At 46.5% G+C, this 21,170-nt stretch overlaps 1 long non-coding RNA gene across 2 annotated transcripts in view; it reads left to right on the top strand.

The window, feature by feature from the left end:
- The window catches only part of LOC127582714 (uncharacterized), a 123,714-nt gene that overhangs the window by 8,175 nt on the left and 94,369 nt on the right, over positions 1-21,170 (top strand). For both annotated transcript variants that reach the window (XR_007958156.1, XR_007958157.1), the window contains one exon: positions 738-789. This is a non-coding gene — a long non-coding RNA (uncharacterized LOC127582714). The remainder of the gene's footprint in view (positions 1-737; positions 790-21,170) is intronic.

Genomic DNA, 21,170 nt, shown 5'->3' with positions numbered 1-21,170 from the left:
TAACATCACTGCGGGACCCGGAGAGTGCCGCACCGTTGGAAGTCGCAGCTATCCAACAAGGTGCTTAACTGAGGCCCATTCCTTCAGACAGATGTGAAATATTCCCCGGAAGAAGGAGTTATCCGTTGTCCTGGTCAATATTTACCCCCTGGACTAAATCCCGGCAACAGATGATTTGGGACGCATCAGTATCAGCCAAACTTGCTGCCCGCAAGTAACTCGCCGTGTGTCCTCATCCCAGCAGAGGTGACATTTCAGGAAGTTTTCATTGGTTGTAACATGTTGGCATGAATTGGGTCATGAAAGGTGCTATATAAATGTAGGCACTTATCTCTTAGCACAAAGCAGGGGTCAAATTTACTTCTGGTTGGCCAATTAATCGCGGGATCCTTCCATGCCCGGATAGATATCGGAAACGTCCACAAGAAGAGTTATTGATTTAAAGCCAATCCGATAACCGTGCTCCGAGATCCACGCCGCCTCTCCACTCAGAAGTCAAAAGTAGCCGAACTGCTCGTTTGTCTCTTTTGCCATAGGGGGGATCTTACTGTGTAAAATAGGCTCTTTAGTTTGCCAACAATGAGCACAATTGCGAGAGTGTTCTCCTGACTGCGAAGGGCTTTGGGGCCTCGTGAGGACATGACTGCGGCGCCATGTAAATGCAATGGCTTGCTTTAAAAAAACAATCACAGAAATCAACAATGAGAACAAACTAATCTTGTTTTACTCCGTTTCAGATGCACAAGATCCAAGCGGAATGACACGCTGCCTGTGCACGATTCTTGAAAGGTAACTCGTGTGTGTATAATAAATAGATTTGACCACGTATGTGACTGACTCTATCCAGCTATATCTGCGCTTAAAGAGAGGCACGTTAAATACCTGTATACCTACTAGCCTCGGGGAGACTTGGTCATTCTTGGTCTGTGCGCGCCGTCACGTGTCCCCACCCCACCAGGTCTCTCATAGATTAGCAATAACAAGCCCCAGGTGTTGGCTTCCCGGTAAATAGGGGCGGTCCCGTCCACCTCGGAAGGGATCTGGGTGAAAGATAATTAGGCGAAGGGTATTGGGTGAAGGTTTTGGAGTGAAGGGTGTCGGTGAAAGGTTATTGGGTCAAAGTTATCAGCTGAGAGGTTATTGGGCGAAGGTTATTGGATGAAATGTCTTTGGGTGAAAGCTGATTGGGTGCAAGGTTATCGGGTCAAGGTCATTGGGTGAAGGTTATTTGATGATGGTTCCAGAGCTGTGGACTTGTCGTAGCTGAGCGGTTACATCCAACACACAATGAGCAGAACAGTGAACTGTATCCAACAGCCATTCCACAAAATCAGAAGGGCGGGAATGGGTGGCGTTTGATATCAATTATTGGAAAGGCAGACCTAGCCGACTGAAAGCGGGGCTTTCACAGAGGTAGGGGATGTGCATTGATACAATGCCTTCTGGGGCCATTCGCTTCGTTTTATGTCGCACCTGAGTGTTCGGTTTCTTGTGTTCTCGATGAAATCCCAAGGACAACCCCTGCCCCACTTTGTTTGCCGTATTTGGTCCGAGTTTCCGCAGTGCTGCCGGGTGTGAAAACACTTTGGTCAAATGCCTGCAGAACGGAGAGACCCCTCTCCCACCCCCACCGGCCTCAGTTCCGATGGGTGTGCAGAGGGCCAACGCAAATCTGTTCATGGAACACCGGGGCCGTGATTTACAAGGGAAGGAGTTGAGATATTTCACAGGACTGGGAGGTCAGTGGTGGCGAGTTCCAAGAGCAGCAGTTTTGGGATCGGAGACTGGCTTGAGGGCGGAGGGATCGTTCCCAACCGACAGACCCAAGTTGGCTTTTCCGCTTGAAATCGCGGTAGCTGTTGCTGCCTTTGGTTAAGACGGTTTACCGAGCTGGGCTGGTGCTCCTGTTGTTGGGTCTTTGCAGATTTGCAGCTGAGTTTATGTTGCGTCGACGTTGTTCCACTGGATGCTGGCCGAGTTCGCTTTCCGGGGTTCGCTTTGCCTCTGCGCCAAAGCCCGGGTCGAGCGCCGCGCCGGGGGTTCGAGCGCTGAGCTCTAGGCTGATGTACGTTAGTAGTGACGGAGTGCTCCACTGGCGGAGGTGCGAATTCTCAAATCAAAATCAGTGCAGTATTTGTAAGATGACCACGGGACTTCGGTGTGTGCGTCAAGAATTACTCCTCCACCGACAGCAGATATGATCAGCTAGTGGGAGCTTGCCGTGTCTCTGACATGGCCGCAGTAACTGCCATCAGTTCACCTGGAGGGAGGCGAAAGGCGCTATAGAAATGTCTTTTCTGTGAACAGTGCAGTCGTACGGGTGGTCGCGGAAGAATGGGGTGGACTCCAGCCCACAGGTGGGTTCTCACGGTGCGACACCCCGGCTGTGTCTGGCTTCCGTGTTGTGGAATCACCTGCCAGGTGTCTAAGTACATGTATGCACATTCTATGTACACACGTGTTACATAGTAACTGACATACGTTGTACATGCAACCCGTGTGTCAATATTCCTATGAACAACCCGAGGCGCCATCGCTGCAGACTGAACACAGGACCACAAGAAAACAGGAGAAGGGCTGAGGCCACTCGGCCTCTCGTCTGCCCCACCTTCAGAGTGACCATGGCTGATCTATGGCGGCCTCACCTTCTCCTCTGTCCCAGTTCCCCATCACCCCCAGTCCCCTCATCTTTCGGATATTTATCGATCTGCACCTTGAACGTATCGAGTGACTCACCACCTCAGGGCCGGAGAATTCCAGACATTCACCACCCTCGAGACGAGACACCTTCTCAGCGCCCCAGGGTGAAACGACCGCTGCTCCAGAATGAAGCTTTAACCATGTATGGCACATGAACCATTAGTGCCGTTGTTGCCATGTCGGATACGCCAAACTGATGGGTAAATGCCGGGCTACCTTTAAGATACTTGCACGAGTCCGTCATTTATACAGACGGCATGCCCCGGATCAGAATGGGCACATCCCTGTGGTCTGCACCACTGCACACCCGAAATCACATGTAAGCTCTCTCTCTCTCACACACACACACACACACACACACACACCCACACACACACACACACACACACACCCACACACACACACACACACACACGTGTACAAGGGTAATCACTGAATAAGACTGTTGCATTGATGAAGTCAGACATTATACAAGTAATCTCTTTTCAGAGAAGGAATGTCAGGCGACCAAGCACTGCAGCAGACGGGAGGAGGAGAGAGGTTGTCTGCACACCCCGGCCTCGCTACCATCTCCCAGCCCGACCCCAAACCCCCGCCCCGCTCACAGAGACGCGGGTGACCGCGTACCCGGCCGCTGCCCACACCAGCACCGCAATAGATGCAGGCGGGAGCGGCCGGCTGTGCTGGTGGGCGCCAAGTTTGGAGCCTCCTCAGCCGGGACGTGGTGCAGGTGAAGAGGCGCTGCAGGCCGGAGGGAAGGAGTGGAGCGGGAGGCGGGGAAATGTTTTTATCGAGGACGCGGCACCGGCTGCAAGGCTTCTGGGCAGCTTTCCGCTCACTGGTTGATGCGGTTTGATTCTTGATCGCCTGGATTCGGCTTCATCCAGCGCTGCCTCCAAAGCATCCGGTTCCCCGGCCGCGCCCGCCTCACTCCGGCTCAGCAAGCGCGGTCTCTCGGCCAGAATACCGCACAACGATACAATAATCGAGAGATCCGCGCGCCGTCAAGTTCAAACCAAACTGGAAATAAGCCAGTGTGCGAGGGAGTTCAAGAGACAGGATGATTTTAATTAAGCGATATTGAAGTTACCATGACTTCTCCGGAATAAAACGCTGGCAAGGTTGGGCAGGGTTCCCCGAGCAATTCAGCATTAACGCGTGACAGTTTATACCGATATTAAAGACGGGATTTACCTTTATTAAAAGACCAATCTTGATATGTAAACATGAAGGACTAAGTCTTTTTGAGGAGACAATAACGGGAGAGCAGTGAGGGGAACAGATGACTCCCACTCATTGGTGATGGAATCTCATGTTAAAAGCTGGAAAATATCAGTACTTCGGTCTCCCGACAGTTCGCCCAGACACGTCGGTGATTGTGGTTTTCACAGCGCAAGAACACAAGAGGAGCAGGAGGCCGCTCGGCCCCTCTGCCCCTCGGGCTTGCCCCACCATGGCTGATCCACGCTGGTCCCAACTCCTCCTTCTGTGGCAGTTCCCTCAAACCAACTGCTGGATCTTTCCTAAGTCTATCTTCCCCCATCTTTAGCATTTGTAATGTTAGTAAAACTCTTCCACAAAAAGTAAGTGAAAGTTTAGTGATCGGGTAGATGGTTCACCGGGTTGTTCAGAGGATGTGGTCCAGCTGCCGGCCCATCTCCCCTCTCCCACCCACACATCTGAAGTCCCACTGCCCCTGCCGTTATTCAGCTTCCTGGTTACCCGTTAACCTGCATCTTCCCCACTCTGTCCATCTCTCTGCCGCCTCCGTCCGTACCTATAGGGCAAGTCTCCACACCTCGTTTTGTCTGTCTGGTTGCCACACTGCGGGAAGGACGTGGTGACAATGCAGGGAGCGCAGCAGGGATTCACCAGGGTGTTGTCTGGAATGGAGGGCTGTGGTTATAAGGGGAACTTGGATTTATTCAATCTGATCAAATGATTGGAAGGAGAGAGGCTGGGTTACCCTCACTGGAAGGTAGGAGGCTGAGGGATGAGATTGTAGAGGTTTCTAGAATCATGAGGGGCACAGATAGGTCGATAGTCAGAGGCTTTTCCCAGGGCAGGGGAGTCTAGAACTAGAGGGCACAGGTTTAAGGTGAGAGGGAAAACATTTAAAGGAGACCCGAGGAGTAAATTCTTCACCCAGAGAGCGGTGGGTGTGTGGAACAAGCTGCCACAGGAGGTGATGGAGGCAGGAACACTAACAGCATTTAAAAGACGTTTGGACAGGTACTTGGTTTGGAACGGAGCAGCGGGATACAGGACTAATGCGGGCAAATGGGATTAGCGTTGATGGGCATCACGGTGAGCATGGGCGAGAGGGGCCGAAGGGCCTGTTTCAGTGCTGTACCTACCATAATTCGATGGTTTTATATCTATCTCGTTAATCTTAAACTGTAATTTTTTCTGTGTATTTTAAGATTTTTTGTTATTTATAAACATGTAATATCCAACATAATGGGAACTATCCACCGTTTTCCTTTGTCCAGATCCGATGTAATGTGTAGAAATGTGTGAAATGCGAAATCCAGATCCTGTGCAGGCAGGGTACATAAGGCATCATTTTGCTGCACGTCGGTTTTTAGAGAAAAATTGGTGATAATCGGCTGGGTGAAGAGGGGTGGCGAGATTGATAAACATAGAACAACAGCAAAACATAAACGTGCCGGTCCTCCCACAGATACAGTACCACCACTGTCACACTGCAATATTCAGCCGTCCACTCGTCCCGCTTCACTTTCAGATCCTGCCATGTTCAAACTCTGCACTACTCGGACTGCAGTGATGAAGTTGCAACATTCAGACCGCGCATCATTCAAACTCTGCAACGCTCAAACTGCAAAAAAAAATCAAACTGCAATATTCAGACTTTGGAATACTCGGATTTTGCCACATTCCTTCGCAATATGGCACCCTCGCTCTTGTCCTGAAATGTTCAGCCTTTCAAAATCCCAAGCAGATCGTCAAACCGACTCAATGTTCCATTTTGCTGCTGTTTCCTCCACCCTTCCAAACTTGCATTACACGCCTTGATTTATCAATATTAACAACAACATTGCACTTACTGATTTAAAACAATCTCTCTCGTGCCAACGCATCAACGTCACCAAACTCTACCTTTGCAATCCTACGTTACGCCAAACGTTGAAGCCGTTTCGTCAGTCCACGGCACCAAGATAACATTGCAACTTTGTTCCGAGTGAAATTTTTGTTTTTTTTCTATTTTTAAAATGCACATGTTCTGATAGGCAGCGAGCGACATGATCCTTCTGAGAAGTTTTAATCGTGGCTGGCTCCAATTGTATAAAATAGGGTAAGAAATAATTTTAATACGGCGATTCACATCCATAGCCGTTTGTACCGTATTGAAGTGAATCGTACTTGGATACTATGGTGATAATTGTACTCGGTTTATAATATGGCCATTATGCTCTGTGAATGACAGCTTATACCACAGTTTTAAATTTATGTAGAAAAATATAGTTCGTGATGTTGCTAACAACATAACTTATTTTATAATGTGCAAACCATACATATATATTGTGCTTATGTGTACGTTATCTTATGTATGCAGATGAAATCAAAGAACAGGATTGTATTTACGATACACGTTATACATCTCTCATATTTCATTTATAAAGATATAAAATTTCACAAGGCATTTCAGTAACATCTGCATAGACAGATATTAATTCAGGTGCTCAAAATATTCCTGTTTCTGAATCATTGTACCTTCAGTAAGTGGTGTGTCGTTATGTCGCTTTTGTGGAAGTATTTGTTGCATCTTTGAAATAAATATAGCCAGATGTGACCAACTCATTCGGCTGTAGAAAGCTGCGGACAAAAAAAACAAAGTTTAAACATCATTTTTGGTTGTTTTTGATGGGAACTGCGTGTGTTGGCTGCCAAGTCTCCATGGTTACTGAAATTAATATTTGTGCATGGCCCATGCAATATGAGGCAGACGGAGGGCGAGTGATTCAGGGTGACCACTGCAGGGCTTGGGCAGCAGCGAGGTTCAGCGTATTCATAGTGTATGCCGCGACTGCCCATGTGTAAGACATTGTGTGTACATATAATGTACACTCAAACACTGAATCATATGTCTCTAAATGAATTTTAATGATTAGAGGTAGGACCGGTATAGAGTGAACTCCGAGCCAAGCACTGCACAAAGCTGAATGATATTCGCAGATGGTCGTTGATATTTTTAGTTAACGGGCGTAACCTTCACCGGAAAAGGTGATCACTGAGTTTTGTTGATTTGTTTTAATTTTGATTTTTAGTCTGAAGCAATTTGATTTCGTGTAGAGATGGCCTTCCATTCAGCACCCGTAAAACAATCACAGGCAGTCAGACACACGGACTCGCACACCTCTCGTAGACACACTCACACACACACAAACGCACACACATCCCCACATCACGCACACGTGCACACACTCACCAACTTCCACACACATCATCACAACCTGTGCTTCTAATTCCCCTCGCACACATTGTAACACACACAAAATCACACAGTCATCTGGCCTCAGAGATCCACACGTGCAAACACACACAGTTGCACACACAAACACACACACACTTCACCTCTCGCACTATCACAGTCTCTTCACCAAGACAATTCTGGACAAGGCGGGTAAATCCAAGTTTAGGATTAGGGACACATGCAAATATAAAAATAATAATAGACACAATTTCCCCTCTTGTGTCTCTCTCTTGTGTGAGAATTTCTCCATTTTCTCTGTTTTCTGTTTGCTAATATATAACAGGATGACACCATAGGTGAAATGCTGGTTTCTGATTTAAAATAAAATATTGTCAGTGCAAATGAAGATTTTTTTCCGTGGAAACTTAAACCAGGAATTGCAGGACGTCGGCAGGAGGTGGCCGGGTGTCCACCTGAGACAGATTCAGTGCCGGGTCTCGCAAATAAATCTTTTTTGCCTTAATTTTATATTGATTTTCTAATGTCTGCCGTCATTTTTTGTTGCTGGAAATGTGCTGTGGTTTGGAAGTTGTAGATACCATTAGACGCAGGAGGGCTGGAAATGTCCCGGGGAGGGCAGGGAGGGAGGGGAGGGGAGTCTGCCCTGCTCTGGGTGTGTGCTCAGTGCAACGTCGCCCATCAGACCCCCGGAATTCCACACAGACCCGGAGATACAGATCCGGGCGGGTGGTGCTTCGGGACGAATGGACTAATATTTCTCTCTTCGTGCCCTTTCTCTTTATCTCCGTTTACATATATTTCCATCTGTTTAACTATGTTTAAATCCGCTTGCTGTTCAAACATGCTTTCGTCATTTGCAAATCTTTTCCCTGCCTCTCTTTCCACTTCGCCGCGTAGGCTGCTGGCACTGCACCGTGAGTCCAGAGTACGGACCACCCTGCCTCGTCACACGGCCTTGTACCGGGTACTGTGGGAGGACACCCCATCACCCCGCGCACACACAGTCAGGGTGGCAGGTTGGACCCGCTGCAAGGTTCATGTTCTCCACAGTTCATGATACGGGGCAGTTCCAGAGGGTGACAACCACAGAGGCAACACTTCAGCGAGAAGGTCACCCCGAGCGAGGAGACTGCACAGTTAAAGAGAATGCATTCCCTCGCCAAACAAAAGCGATTCCAACTCCCACTTAAGGTACACTCTGTCGGAATTTAAATTCTCGGAAAATGTCATTGTCTCCTCTGTAGAAGTAGGATTTAGGAAAATTTAATTGAAGCGGTTTTAGAAGAATCACGGCAATGCATCGGTGAGTGGAAGGCGGGACTGGGCTTGCTGCGCCGTGCCCGGGAGAGCTGGGCAGGAGCCTTGCTCGCGGTGCCAGAGAATAAGTCAGCACAAAACCAACGCCGTTGAAAACCGGGACGTCAGGTAAAACTGACCCACTTAGCAGCCGCTGGGAAAGGTCCTCAGCAGTAGCTTAGTAAGAAGGGGCCTCCTAGACTCCCGGATTTCAGTAGTCGAATTCATGAAACAATTATCTGTATTGTGGCCCGTGGAAGAGGCTGCAAGCAAAATAACTCATCCTTTGGCTATCGCTGTTGTGTAACTGTAATTTATAAAATATACTGTGTTGTGATAGAAGTGACACATAAAACAGCCACAGATGGGAAGTTGGTGGGATCTATCAGTTCAAATCCAGCACTTGATTGAGGGCTGTGTGCATATTGTTTCACGACTGGAGGTGTGCTCAGTTAATCCATGAAGCCGAAAAGCATTTTAATTCAACCTGCTTATATGCGGGAAACGATTGCTTTTAAATTGTTTTGGAGATGATAGACAGAGAGATAGAATTATCGGATAGGTAGATTGCATTTCCTGTCAATGAAGCCCGTTTCTGAGCAGTGGGACTTCCTCGCACTGCAGCAACGGTGGGTGCACCGACATGAAACTGCACAAATAATCGAATTTTGAATAACTTTTGAGTAATTCCCGTTTCTTTAAAAAAAAAGTGGCGTGAAGAATTAGTGTTAATGTTGGATATCGGTCTGTATGAAATATACATCGAGGGCCTCTGTAAAATCAAGTGTCAACGTTTAGACACTTTGCTTTCTGTGTTTTTGCCCGGAGAACTATTTACTCCCCGAATTGAAACCAATGGCGCGTTAATTTTAAATAATAAAACAGCAATTTCATCTCAAAATCTATAAAAGTGAAATCTGATAATTGTAGCCCAAACGTACCCTTTAAATAAGTGTTTCAACACACCACATTGAAACACTTAAAGCAAAAGACATGAATTAACAGGGAAGGAATGGGCCACTCTTAACGGCTCTGAAATGAAACGGGATCACTCTGAGCCCCTGAACCTGCTTTTGCCTCTTCACTTTTAATCTCCTGCTTTCCAAGAACTACTTCTGTCCGTCAACATTATACTACATGCTCTGTGAACCTCTCTATTAATTGACAGATACAGAGCTCTCTATTCATCTATAAATGTGTTTGTAAATCGAGCATCTACCTGTGTGTGTGTTTGTGCGTGTGTGTGTGCATCTGTGTGTGTGTATGCCTGTCTGTCTGTGTGTGTGTGTGTGTGTGTGTGTATGTCTGTGTCTGTCTATGTGCCTGCATGCACCATCCATATGCATGAAACTTCTAGTTATCTCCAATCCTTGTTAAGATTTCAGTTAAGATCTTTAATCAACAGATTAAAGATGTGTTCGGCACAGCTTTGTGGGCCGAAGGGCCTGAATTGTGCTGTAATTGTTCTATGTTCTATACTGTCTTACTCTCTTGTTCATTCTTCATGTTAATTATCTAGAAATTAAGTTTTCGAGGGAAAGGAGGATTTGAACATGAGAGACCAATCCTGGTCTTTATTTCTTGGCTTCCTGACCACGCCCGTTGTTCCATTTTCCACCTGATGGAATCTCCCTCCTGTTCTCCTGTTCGCGCCCCTTTTGTGTCCTGGAGCATATTTTTGGCGGTAAAATTTGGCTCCTCTGGTTCTGCAGGCAATGTCACTTAACGTTCTGCAGGCAATGTTCTGCAACGTTCACATTGCAACATTCTGCAACGTTCACAACGTTCAGGCAACGTTCTGCAGGCAATATCACTTAACGTTCTCTCTCTAGATTTAAAAAAAAAGAATCTGTTTAATTAGGCCGATATTGAAGAAATGTCGCGTTGTGTGTAGGCCACAGAGCCCGGTCTGTTGTAGGCAACTGCCCGGAACTGATGCAGCCGCCTCAACGTCCTACTGACATTCTCCACCTGATTCCCCCAAGTCTGGCCCACAAATGTGTGGGAGTATTGGGTCGTTGCACAATATTGTAAATACACCAGACATAAGTGGGAACTTAAGGGACTGCGTCGCCGCATGTAACTAACAGTACTGCGAAAATGGCGATAAGAAGCGTGGTCCGTGCACAGTAAATTCCATTCTCTCTTTGTTCAAATCATCCGTTCATTTGTCAATCGTTACGGCAAAGTTTAAGGACAATTTCTGCCACGATGCTGACCACTACAAATGGGATAAAACCTCCCCAGTTATTTATTGTAAAACGTAATGTTTCAGAGTACTGAAACATCAAAGCATTTCGGCCGATAATAACCGCTCTGATTTCACTGCTTGGTGAAGAAAAACGATAAATTGTCTATAAACTGGGGAAAAGTTAAAGAACAACGGGGAAACGGGGCCGTGGGTGAGCCGAGGCCCGGCAAAGAGTCTCCTTGTGAGTTAGATTCTGCACTCGGTACGTTGTGAGTAATCCTCTGGTAAATGTGTTCTTTCCAAGAACCAGGCACACACCGGCAACACACGCATTATCGCCGGGAGCAGCCGCCCTGTTAAGCACAACTATGGAATGTGACCTTTGTGAAGCTCCGTGGGCAGGTTCGCCTCGCTCTCGCCGGGGCTAAATCACAAACCTTCCTTATCACATCATCACTTTAATCCGGATTGTTGCCACCGATGAAATGACGGGGCCGCGGGATAATTACCGAATTCAGGATTCAGGGAACAGTCAGGCTTGACATTCTGGGGCTCCCGGCTTGTCCATAATTAGGGGGTAAAAACTCTGGCGAAATTAACATTCCCAGACAGATTTCGATTGTAGAATTAAAACCGAGAGGGGGAAATGAGGTGGAGTGTAACTCCAGAGTTGTGGGGAAGGGAAGGGGCGGCTGTCTAGGCCCTAGAGCCGGGAGAGCTTCAAGGAAGAACGGTCCTCGGTGAATTCTTCAGCCCGTAAGTGATGCAGAGAGAAGGGAGCGGGCCCCGCATCTGACAACCGGGCTTATTTTAGTGCAATTATTTAGGCACAGGCTCCAAACAAGCATCCCTGCCCATAGGCATCAGCGATGGGAGACGCGGATCTACCAGCTTTGCTTCCGGCCCTGGCAGAGATGCACACGCGGGAAGCATTCAAGGACGTGTTGCAGCGGCAGGAGAACGCGGGCGTCCGACCATTTCCCGGCCCTAATCCGTCCCGTCCCCGTCCCATCCCCGACCCCGTCCCATCTCCGTCCCCGTCCCTCAGACACATTTAAGGTGCGGAGATGTGATTTAATTTTTCCATTTTCTGCTGGGTTGTGTTGCAAACCAGCCTGGCTACAGTAACTGCTCAATATGTAACCTGGTTGGCGATACCCAACCCTTTACAGTTCCTTAAAGCATCCCGTGTATAATTAGCAAGATCAATACCCAGCGGCTTTGAACCGTGTAAACGTCCTCATTGGTGGGGAACACGCCCTGAAACAGGGATATTCTTTCCATCTTTCCAGCTACCCCTTTGCACGATTAAATTCAAATGTAAGATGATTAAATCTGTCTCTTCCCCTTTATACCCAATGTTTCTCTCTCGTCCCAGTAATACTGCTTTCCTTCATCTCTCAGTCTCCCCCCACCCATCTCAACCCTCCCCACCCTTTGGTTTTGACTCCTGTGTAAATTACTGAGGTTCAAGTAGGATCGTGAAACGAACTGTCTCCGGCACATCTGCAGAATAAGGATTCAATAAGGCATCAAATACCATTGTTCCGACAAAAACAGCCAGAATTATTTACACCTTTGCCTAAATAGATAAATCGCTAAATATAGATTTGTTTAAAATCACTCACAAAACTTTGTAACCATAAATATATTTAAAAAGGAATTGTGCCAGAATGCGCCGGTGACTGTTATATAACACTCCACGGTGATTCCGCGGTTGTACATCGGTGCCTGTCCCAGTGGCTGAACCTCGTATAATTGCAGGTAGCTAAATATCTGTGTGTGAGCCTCCACAGTCACTGTAATGTACAATGGGGATCTGCGAAATCCCTTTCTGTATCTTTGGAGACAGAGACAGATGTATTGTGCAATCTTACAGAGGGGCGGGTTCAAGACGCTTAAGAAGAAGGCTGAAATAATGCATTTATGTTATTTGCTCTGTAGTTAGATTGCAATGGCAGTAGCGAGGAGGAAGGCTGGTATTGTATTTTTGAAACAATAGGCACCACAGGCCCCCTTCGCCGTGTGACCAGCGGGCTTGTGTTTCGATTGAAACTCTGAGTAACACAGTGGAAAATAGCGCATATTTCTATCTGAATAACACGGGAGGGAGAGAGAGAGGATCCACAGAGGGTGGAACACACACTATGCGCTTCTGTATATACACAGTATGTATGAAGAAAACGTGTGTCATATTTTATTCGAGAAATGCATTGCACAGAGACGTGACTGTGTGAAAGAGGGGCAGTACGTGGAGATACAATTACTCAAATGGATCTTCCCGGCATATAGATCCGCACGATATAGTGTAATGTATTAGCGTGGAAAACGCATTGTTGTCAATGACTGTCTGAAAATGTATATCATAGATGTGTTAGTGTGTAAATGTACAGAGTTATGTAGGTAGGCAGCCGAGGAAGGTGTATCCTGTGGCTCCGTACATAGACCCGGTGTGTGCGTGAGGCTACCTGTACACGGGAAAGCCGCGGCTTGTTTCTGAAAGTGTCAGCTGCACATTGAGGGATGTCCGACACAGGCCCGGGATGTTTCCAACGTTTCTCGCTGTCCCTGCCCCTGTGAACGAGCTGATTGCGGACCAGAGCTCTGTCACACTGGTCTGGTTGGCTGGTGTGTGAGTTCGGTTCAGGCTCTCTGTGGGTCCGCACGGGCGTTAGCAAATATTCATTCCGGGAGACAAATAAACTCTTTGTAAAACGGAATAAACAGGCTCGGTGTGACTGTGGCCCGGACATAAAATATTGGAATTTCAGGGAGGCTCCCTCACCCGGGGCGGATCGGGGGGAATCTGCTCTGAGGATATCACATGCTTCCCTCGGGTTAAACATCACACAACGTGTGAATTATTCGGGGTCAAACCCAAGCCGAGCCCGAATTCAACGAATAACTGTCCCATCATGCGCTCCTCACACAGACAGGCGCACACCTCTCCCTCCCAGTTACACGGTCCCCAACTCAACAATGAAGCAGTCGTCGGTTGAGACAAAGTGTAAAATCCCACACCGGGTGCGGAAGCGGGACCGTTCCTCGCCGGGATAGACTGCCCTGCGCTGCCCCCTCACTGAACATTGACTTCAGACAGCCGATGACAAACCAGATTTCAGTTTATCATCTGTAAAATCCAACCGTTTCGTGAAGGGTTGCAGCTGAGAGGGAGCATGTTTACGGCCAGTGATTCATTGGTCTAATTCATGTGAAGTTACTTGTGCGTTTGTTCATCCAAATATTTGGGGTATCCCGGCCTCGGTCCCGCCACAAACCCGCCTCCTGCCTCCACTCCACACCTCTCGCTGGGACATTGCTGTTGTGTTTGGTTCTGTGATGAACTTGCAGTTCCATCTCTGAGCTTTCCTCGTCCATCCAACCAGAACCTCTTCCATGGTCCCTCTCCGCTCTCCCACATCCGCCCCGCCCAAAACACCAGGTTCCAACTCGTGCGTCCTATGGCCCACCGCTCGCCCCGACAGTCCCCCACCCCTCACAGTCCCTCACCCCCTACAGTCCCCCCCAAGTCCCCCCCCCACTGTCCCCCAACCCCGCGACAGTCACTGGCCTGAAGCTGCCGCCCAACCAACTAATGTTTCAGTTCAATTCTCAGCCTTCCTTTCAAATCTGTCCAAACCCTCCACCCCTCCCTGTCTCTGTAACTCCCCTGGCCCCTACACCCCTCCCCATCTCTGTAACTTCCTCCAGCCTGTACACCCCTCCCCATCTCCGTAACCTCCTCCAGCCCCTACGCATCTCTGTAACCCCCTCCAGCCCCTACACCCCTCCCCATCTCTGTAACCCCCTCCAGCCCCTACACCCCTCCCCATCTCTGTAACCTCCTCCAGCCCGTACAACCCTCCCCATCTCTGTAACCCCCTCCAGCCCGTACAACCCTCCCCATCTCTGTAACCCCCTCCAGCCCCTACATCTGCATTTCCTCAGATCTTGTTTCATGATCATCAAGTTTAATTCTGCCTGTGGCTGTCTCTTCATTTGCCAAGGCTCTGGGTTCAGGAATTCTCTCCCTAACACTTCCCCCTCTCTACCTCCCCCCTCACCCCTTCTATTTCCTTTGAAATAATCCTTAAAACTTGGCTTTGTGGCCCTGCTTTTGATCATTGCCCCATATCTTGTACTTGGGTCCACTTTTGCTTGGTGCTGCTGGTGTGAAGTGCCTGGACAGGTTTTCCTCCATTAGAGGTGATGTTGTATAAACTGTAAATATGTTATAATAGAAGGAATCACTGAATCACAGAATGATTACTGAGTGTAAATGTGAGAATGAGAGATCTGTTATTGTTTATTATAAAGAAACACCATGGTTTATATTTGGAAAGATTGTGTATTACTGCAATATACATGAAAGATGTGATATACACTGTACAAAAACTCTGGCATACTATTGTTACAGAATTCTAAAGATTTATAAATACATTTATATATAAAACATGCAGTAATGCAACATATAAGGACATGGAAATATTGTATGTACATTAAGAGTGAGAGATTTGCAAACATAATCTAAGAAAATCTTTTACGAGGCATTTAGAAAAGTATGGCTGGTGAAAATCAACGTAGGTTTGTTCAAGGAAAATCCTGTTAGATCAGCTTGTTTAAGTTCTTATTTAAAAAATAATGTTGAAGGTTTATGATTGTAGTGTGGTTGGTGTTGCAGATATGGAGTATCAAAAGTTCTTGTCAAAATGTCACACAAGGGACCTGTCGGCAATATTAACTCCCAGGGGATAAAAGATCCAGTGGCAGCAGAAACCAATGTCAGTGCAGTGAATGGTGGTGAATGGTTATTTTTTGATCTGGGACAGGCATTTAATTCAATGTTGTGATGACTGCATTTTACATGATGTGCAGGACTTTGAAATAAAATTGCAAATTATATAAAATCCAAAAATAAAAAAAACAATGTGGAGGATAGAAACAAAATTCAGAAGAACTGGGACAGGATGGTAAAATGGTGTTGATGACAGATAAAACCCAATGCAGAGAAGTCTGCAGTGTTAGAAGGATTGAGGAAGTGAATGTGAACTAAATGGCTGCATTTTATCTTGTCCAGAAGAGACCTGTGGGTTAAAAGTATACAAATCTTTGAAGATGGGAGAACAATGAGAAAGTTGTCAAAAATATGGGCTGCTTGGCTTTGTTAGTGGAGGTGTCAAGTACAAAACTAAGGAAGTTCAGCGAAACCTTTGTAGAATGCTGGTTATTGAGTCCTGTTGTTGGCATCACAACATTAGGAAGAAGGTCAAGGCTTTGGAGAGTTTGCAAAGGATTTTCGCTGGCATGGTTGAAGGACTGAAGGACTCAGTCATGTGGTGAGTTTGTGGAACCTGGGGTTGTTCTTCCAACAACAGATGAGTTAAGAGAAGATAAAAACAGAGAATGCTGGGAGTACTCAGCAGGTCAGGCAACATCTCTCCACAGATTTCTAGCATCTGCAGATTTTTTAGCTTTTCAAAGTTAAGAGAAGATTTGTTACAGGTGTTCAAAGTCGTGAATGTTTTTGATGGAGGAAAGAAAGAGAAATTGTTTCCAGAGAGGGAAGACAGGCAATGAGAGGACAAGGTGATTGGAAAGGACCAGAGGCGACATGAGGAAACTTTTTTGAAAGAACAAGTTGTTTGTGATCTGGGATGTGCTGACTGAAAGGCTGATGAAAGCAAATTCAATAGGAACAGTCAAAAAAGGATTGAATATATACTTGAAGGGAAAAAAAATTACAGGGCTCTGAGGAAAGAATGAGAGAGTCAGATTATTTGCTCTGCCAAAGAGCTGGTTCAGGCACAAAGGAATGAACACCGCCACCTCCTTCTCTGCATTATCATTCATGCCTCAGGGCATTCCACAGGAGCATCAAGGAATATGGAATGAAAGTGCGGACCAGCCCTGACCTCACTGCATGGTTCTAGTGGCTGAATGGTCTATTCCCATTCCTAATGTTCCTAAGTATGTCACAGTCTGGCATTACCGTGGTAAAATCCATAGGTGAAAGTGTGATCATTAATAGATGAACTAATATGCAGGGGCAAAATAATAACCCTGCAAACCACAGACCCATGAAGCAGGCACTGAAAATAGAGAAACTAACAGAAAGCAATCTGAAAAAGGAAATAGTAAGTGATCATCGTAAGTATAACACAGCAAGTGTGGCATTTTATGTGTGGTAGATCTTGTTTACCAGGATGCCCTGAGAATATAACCGTAAGTTGGCGAAGCTTTGTAGATCCTATCCTGTCCTGCAGCAATCACTGTGGTTTAAAAGAACTTCATTGGCTGTGACAATGGGACACGTTGAGGTCATAAAAACGCACAGCGTTCTTCCTTTTGGTATACATTTCTGTTCTCTCTCTTTGTCAAAACTTATTTCACATTGCTACATGGAACATTACTCAAAAGAGTAAAAAAGGCTTGGAATTGGAGGAAAACCTACATCAGATACAAGGCATTGGTTCGGCCACACTTGGAGTCTTATGTGCAGTTCTGGTCACCACTCTACAGAAAGGATGTGGTAACATTAGAGAGGCTGCAGAAGAGATTCACCAGGACTTTGCCTGGAATGGGTGGCTTTAGTTGCAAGGAGAGTTTGGATCAGCTGGGGCTTTTCCCTGGACTGAGAGAGGCTGATCAGTGACCTAAACGAGGATTACAGAATTATGAGGGACATAGATAGGGTAGGTAGTCTCTTGTCCAGGGTGGAGGAGTCTAAAACTAGAGGACATAGCAAAGTGAGAGGGGAAAGATTTAAAGGGGACCTGAGGGTAAATGTTTTCACACAGAGGGTGGTGGGTATACGAAACAAGCTGCCAGAGGAAGTGGTAGAGGCGGGTATAGTTACAGTGTTTGAAAGACATTTGGATAGGTCCATGGACAGGAAAGGGAGAGAGCCAAATGCAGGAAAATGAGGTTAGCGTAGTTCTGCATCTTGGTCAGTTTGGCCTGTTTCTGAGCAGTGTGACTCCAGATAGTGGAGAGGGCTGATAGCACAGTCATTGGGTATTGCAAATTATTTTGAGAACAGGATGTTCAAGTGCTCATATCAAACTGCAAGGGTGTCAAAAATAGGAGGGAGCAAGCAGGCTCTCAGAAAAGGAGATGGAGAGATTGGAAGTTTGGGTCTGAAACTAGAAGAGGCTACTTAAAGTAAAGAGATGTGATCTGAGGCCGCTATTAAATGAATAGTGCCTTGAAAAGATTTGGCCTTGGGGGCACTCCTTCCTTCAAAGTCAATGTGGGTTTGTGTCCCATTCCAGACACCTACCCCAGACTGATGCAGTACTGAGGGAGACCCTGAGTTGGGAAAGGTGTTATATAAATGCAAATCATCCCTTTTAAATGATAACATAATATTGAAGGAAAATGGAGTTTCATTGGAACCATCTCCTAAGTCCAAAGATTATTAATCCAGAGAGTACCCTGTACAGAACAAGATGAATACTGAAGATGCTGGAAACTTATATGTGTATTTCTAATGGTTATTTTATTTGTTTTATATATTTGTTTAGTTTAAGGGGTAGTGAAAATGTCTCAAAAAGTATAACTTGTGTAAAGTACTGATCCATCCCCGACTGAAGTACTTTGTGCATCCTGTGACACTGCACGCACCTTCCACCCATTCTACAATAGCTGAAGACGTACTGATGCAGTACGGTGTAGGAACCACAGCTAAGGAAGGACCAATGGGCAGAGGAGGAGCAGCACAGATCCGCAGTGGCATTGTGGGGATAGACTGGATTAACTTGGTCTCTGTTGAGACACATTCTGATCGAGCTGTTCACATTGTAAAGAGTCACTAGCAATGACACAGCAACTTTATTTTCTCAAGTGGGAGAACCAAGGACAAAGTGACTAAATTTCAGGAAGGGAATTGGGTAACATCTCCTCACACAATAGAAAGTGGCAGTTCAAAAAGGTGAAGCCCCAGCTTCTCAGTGGCAATGAGTAAAAGGTGATGAATGCTGGTCCAGGGAGGGAATTCCTGAGCAGGAGGCTTTGGCAGTTGAAGGCACAGGTGCATGTGGTGGCATGGTTTATGTTGGCAGTCACCAATGATCCACGAGTGTACTCACACAGAGGTTTGAAAGGATTGTAGAGTGTAGGGACGTTTCTTTATTAGGGGAGGGAAAGTCCATAGAAGGATTAAAAACAAGGCAGAGAATTCTTAAATTGAGGCGTTGCTTAACTGGGAGCCAGTGTACATGAGAGAGCAAGGGTGAACAGGACTTGGTGTGAATCAGACACAGCAGTAAGGTTCTGTTCAACCTTCTTAATGGAGCATAGAGAGTGGAAGGTTGGCCAAGTGGTCATTGGAATGACCAAATCAGGAGATAACAAAGGCATGAGTTTCAGTAGCAGAGCAACCAGAGCAAAAACAAGGCTGAGTGGAAATTATGGAGGACACAGGCAATCATAGTGGTGGTGCAGACACGAGGTCTGAGAGTCAATTCCTGACACATAAGTTGCAAATATTCAAGGTTATCCTTGTGCTCGTCAGGATGAAGGAGTTAGTGGCTTGTAACAGAGCTTACAAAATGGGCCAAAGATTTTGGCTGTGGCTTTCCCAATAATTTAGAATCTTGGACCCACAGAGTTATACAGCATAGAAACAGGACCTTCAGCCTAACCTTGCACTGCACTTTCTCGGTAGCTGTTACGCTTCCTTCTGCATTCTGCATTGTTTTACCCTGTGCTCCCTCGATGCACTGTGTAATGAATTGATCTGTACGAACAGTACGTGAGACAAGTACTTCACTGTACCTCAGTACGTGACAATAATAAACCAATACCAATTCCATGCTGACCAAGGTGCCGACCTGAGCTAGTCCCATTTGCCTACATTTGATCCATATCCCTCGAGACCTTTCTTATCTCTGAACCTGTTCAAATGTATTTTAAATGTATTTGTCCCCACCTCTACCACTTCCTCTGGCAGCTCGTTCCACACACCCACCACCCTCTGTGTGACAAACTTACCCCTCCAGTCCCCTTTAAATCTTTCCCCTCTCACCTTAAACCCATCTCCTCTAGTTTTAGACTCCCTACCCCGGGAAAAAGACTGTGCCCCTCCACCTCATCTATGTCCCTCGTGATTTTATAAACCTCTATAAGGTCACCCCTCAGCCTCCTTCACTCGAGAGAAAACAGTCCCAGCCTGTCCCGTCTCTCCTTATAACTCCAGCCCTTCAACCTCGGGAATCTTTTCTGCACCCTCTCCAGCTTAATCACGTCCTCCCTCGAGTGTGGTGACCAGAGCTGCTCACAATGCCCCAGGCACGATCTCACCAATGCCCCAAACAGCTATAACGTGACATCCCAACTCTTTTACTCAGTGTCCTGTCTGACGAAGGCAAGCATGCCATACGCCTTCTTCACTATCGTGTCTACCTGTGTCCCCTCTTTCAGGGAACTACGTACTTGTCGCCCTTGGTCTCTCTGTTCTACAACACTCCCCATGGCCCTGTTATTTACAGTGTAAGTCCTGCCTTGGTGTAACTTCCCAAAACACATCACTTCAAACATATCTGAGCTAAATTCCAGCTGCCGTTCCTGTGCCCACTTTCACAGTTGCTCCAGATCCTGTTGTATTCATAGACCATCTTCACTGCCCACTACGCCACCAATTTTAGTGTCATCCTCAAACTTACTAATCATAGCACCTACATCCCCATCCAACGTTCAGATAGATGACAAAGTAGAGAGACGGAAGAAATATCTGCTCCTCTGGGACTGAGTGTTGAGCCATCATTTTAGACCCAGTTGTGGGTTGAGACAGGTTGTGGTGAGATGGAGTTGGGTGCTGACAGAGGAAACTTGCTGCTGAGGAGTATCATGAGGATAAAATCTGGAGGTGGGGGTGTCGGCAAGACCTCCGGGATGGTGCGGGAGCAGAGAGAGAAGCCACTGTAGGTCATTCCCTGCTGTAACTGCATAGAGAAGTATGAAACAAATGAGCTGAAAAACCTTGATACCTCCAACAGTGTCTCGCAGCCAATGGACTCCATCTGAAGTGTGGTCCCAGATGCAATGTGGGGAAATGGATTCATGTAAAGAGCTGCCATTTGCCGAGAGGCTGTGTGGTGATTACAGGTTTAATACCTCCACGGTGACAAGACTTCTGACTCTTTAAGTTACCCAAGACTGAAGCTTTAACAAGTTTATTTTTTGTGATTGTGGTATCTTTCCATAAGTAGATGCCAAGGGCACAAATTCTTCAACTGGTGTCAACATTGTTCCAATTTCATCAGAAATCCCAAACACAGGAAATTGCTGCAGCCACAAACTGAATAAAAATTCCCGGCCTCCTCCTCGTTATTATAAATAACAACAGTTATTTATCTTTTTTTATGATTGTTTAACATTAGACTCATAGACACAGTTGAGAGTCACTTTCAGCGTACCGAGCTTTATTTATAGCGTAAAGCAAGGGAGGATGAATAGAGTGGGAGCCAGGATGTAGTGATATTAGTAATGCACAGTCTATTCCTCTGGCTCTCTGCATTGCCCTATAAA

The sequence above is a fragment of the Pristis pectinata genome, chromosome 24 (assembly GCF_009764475.1).
Source record: "Pristis pectinata isolate sPriPec2 chromosome 24, sPriPec2.1.pri, whole genome shotgun sequence".
NCBI lineage: Eukaryota > Metazoa > Chordata > Chondrichthyes > Rhinopristiformes > Pristidae > Pristis > Pristis pectinata.
This window is presented reverse-complemented; position numbering and strand designations above follow the sequence as displayed.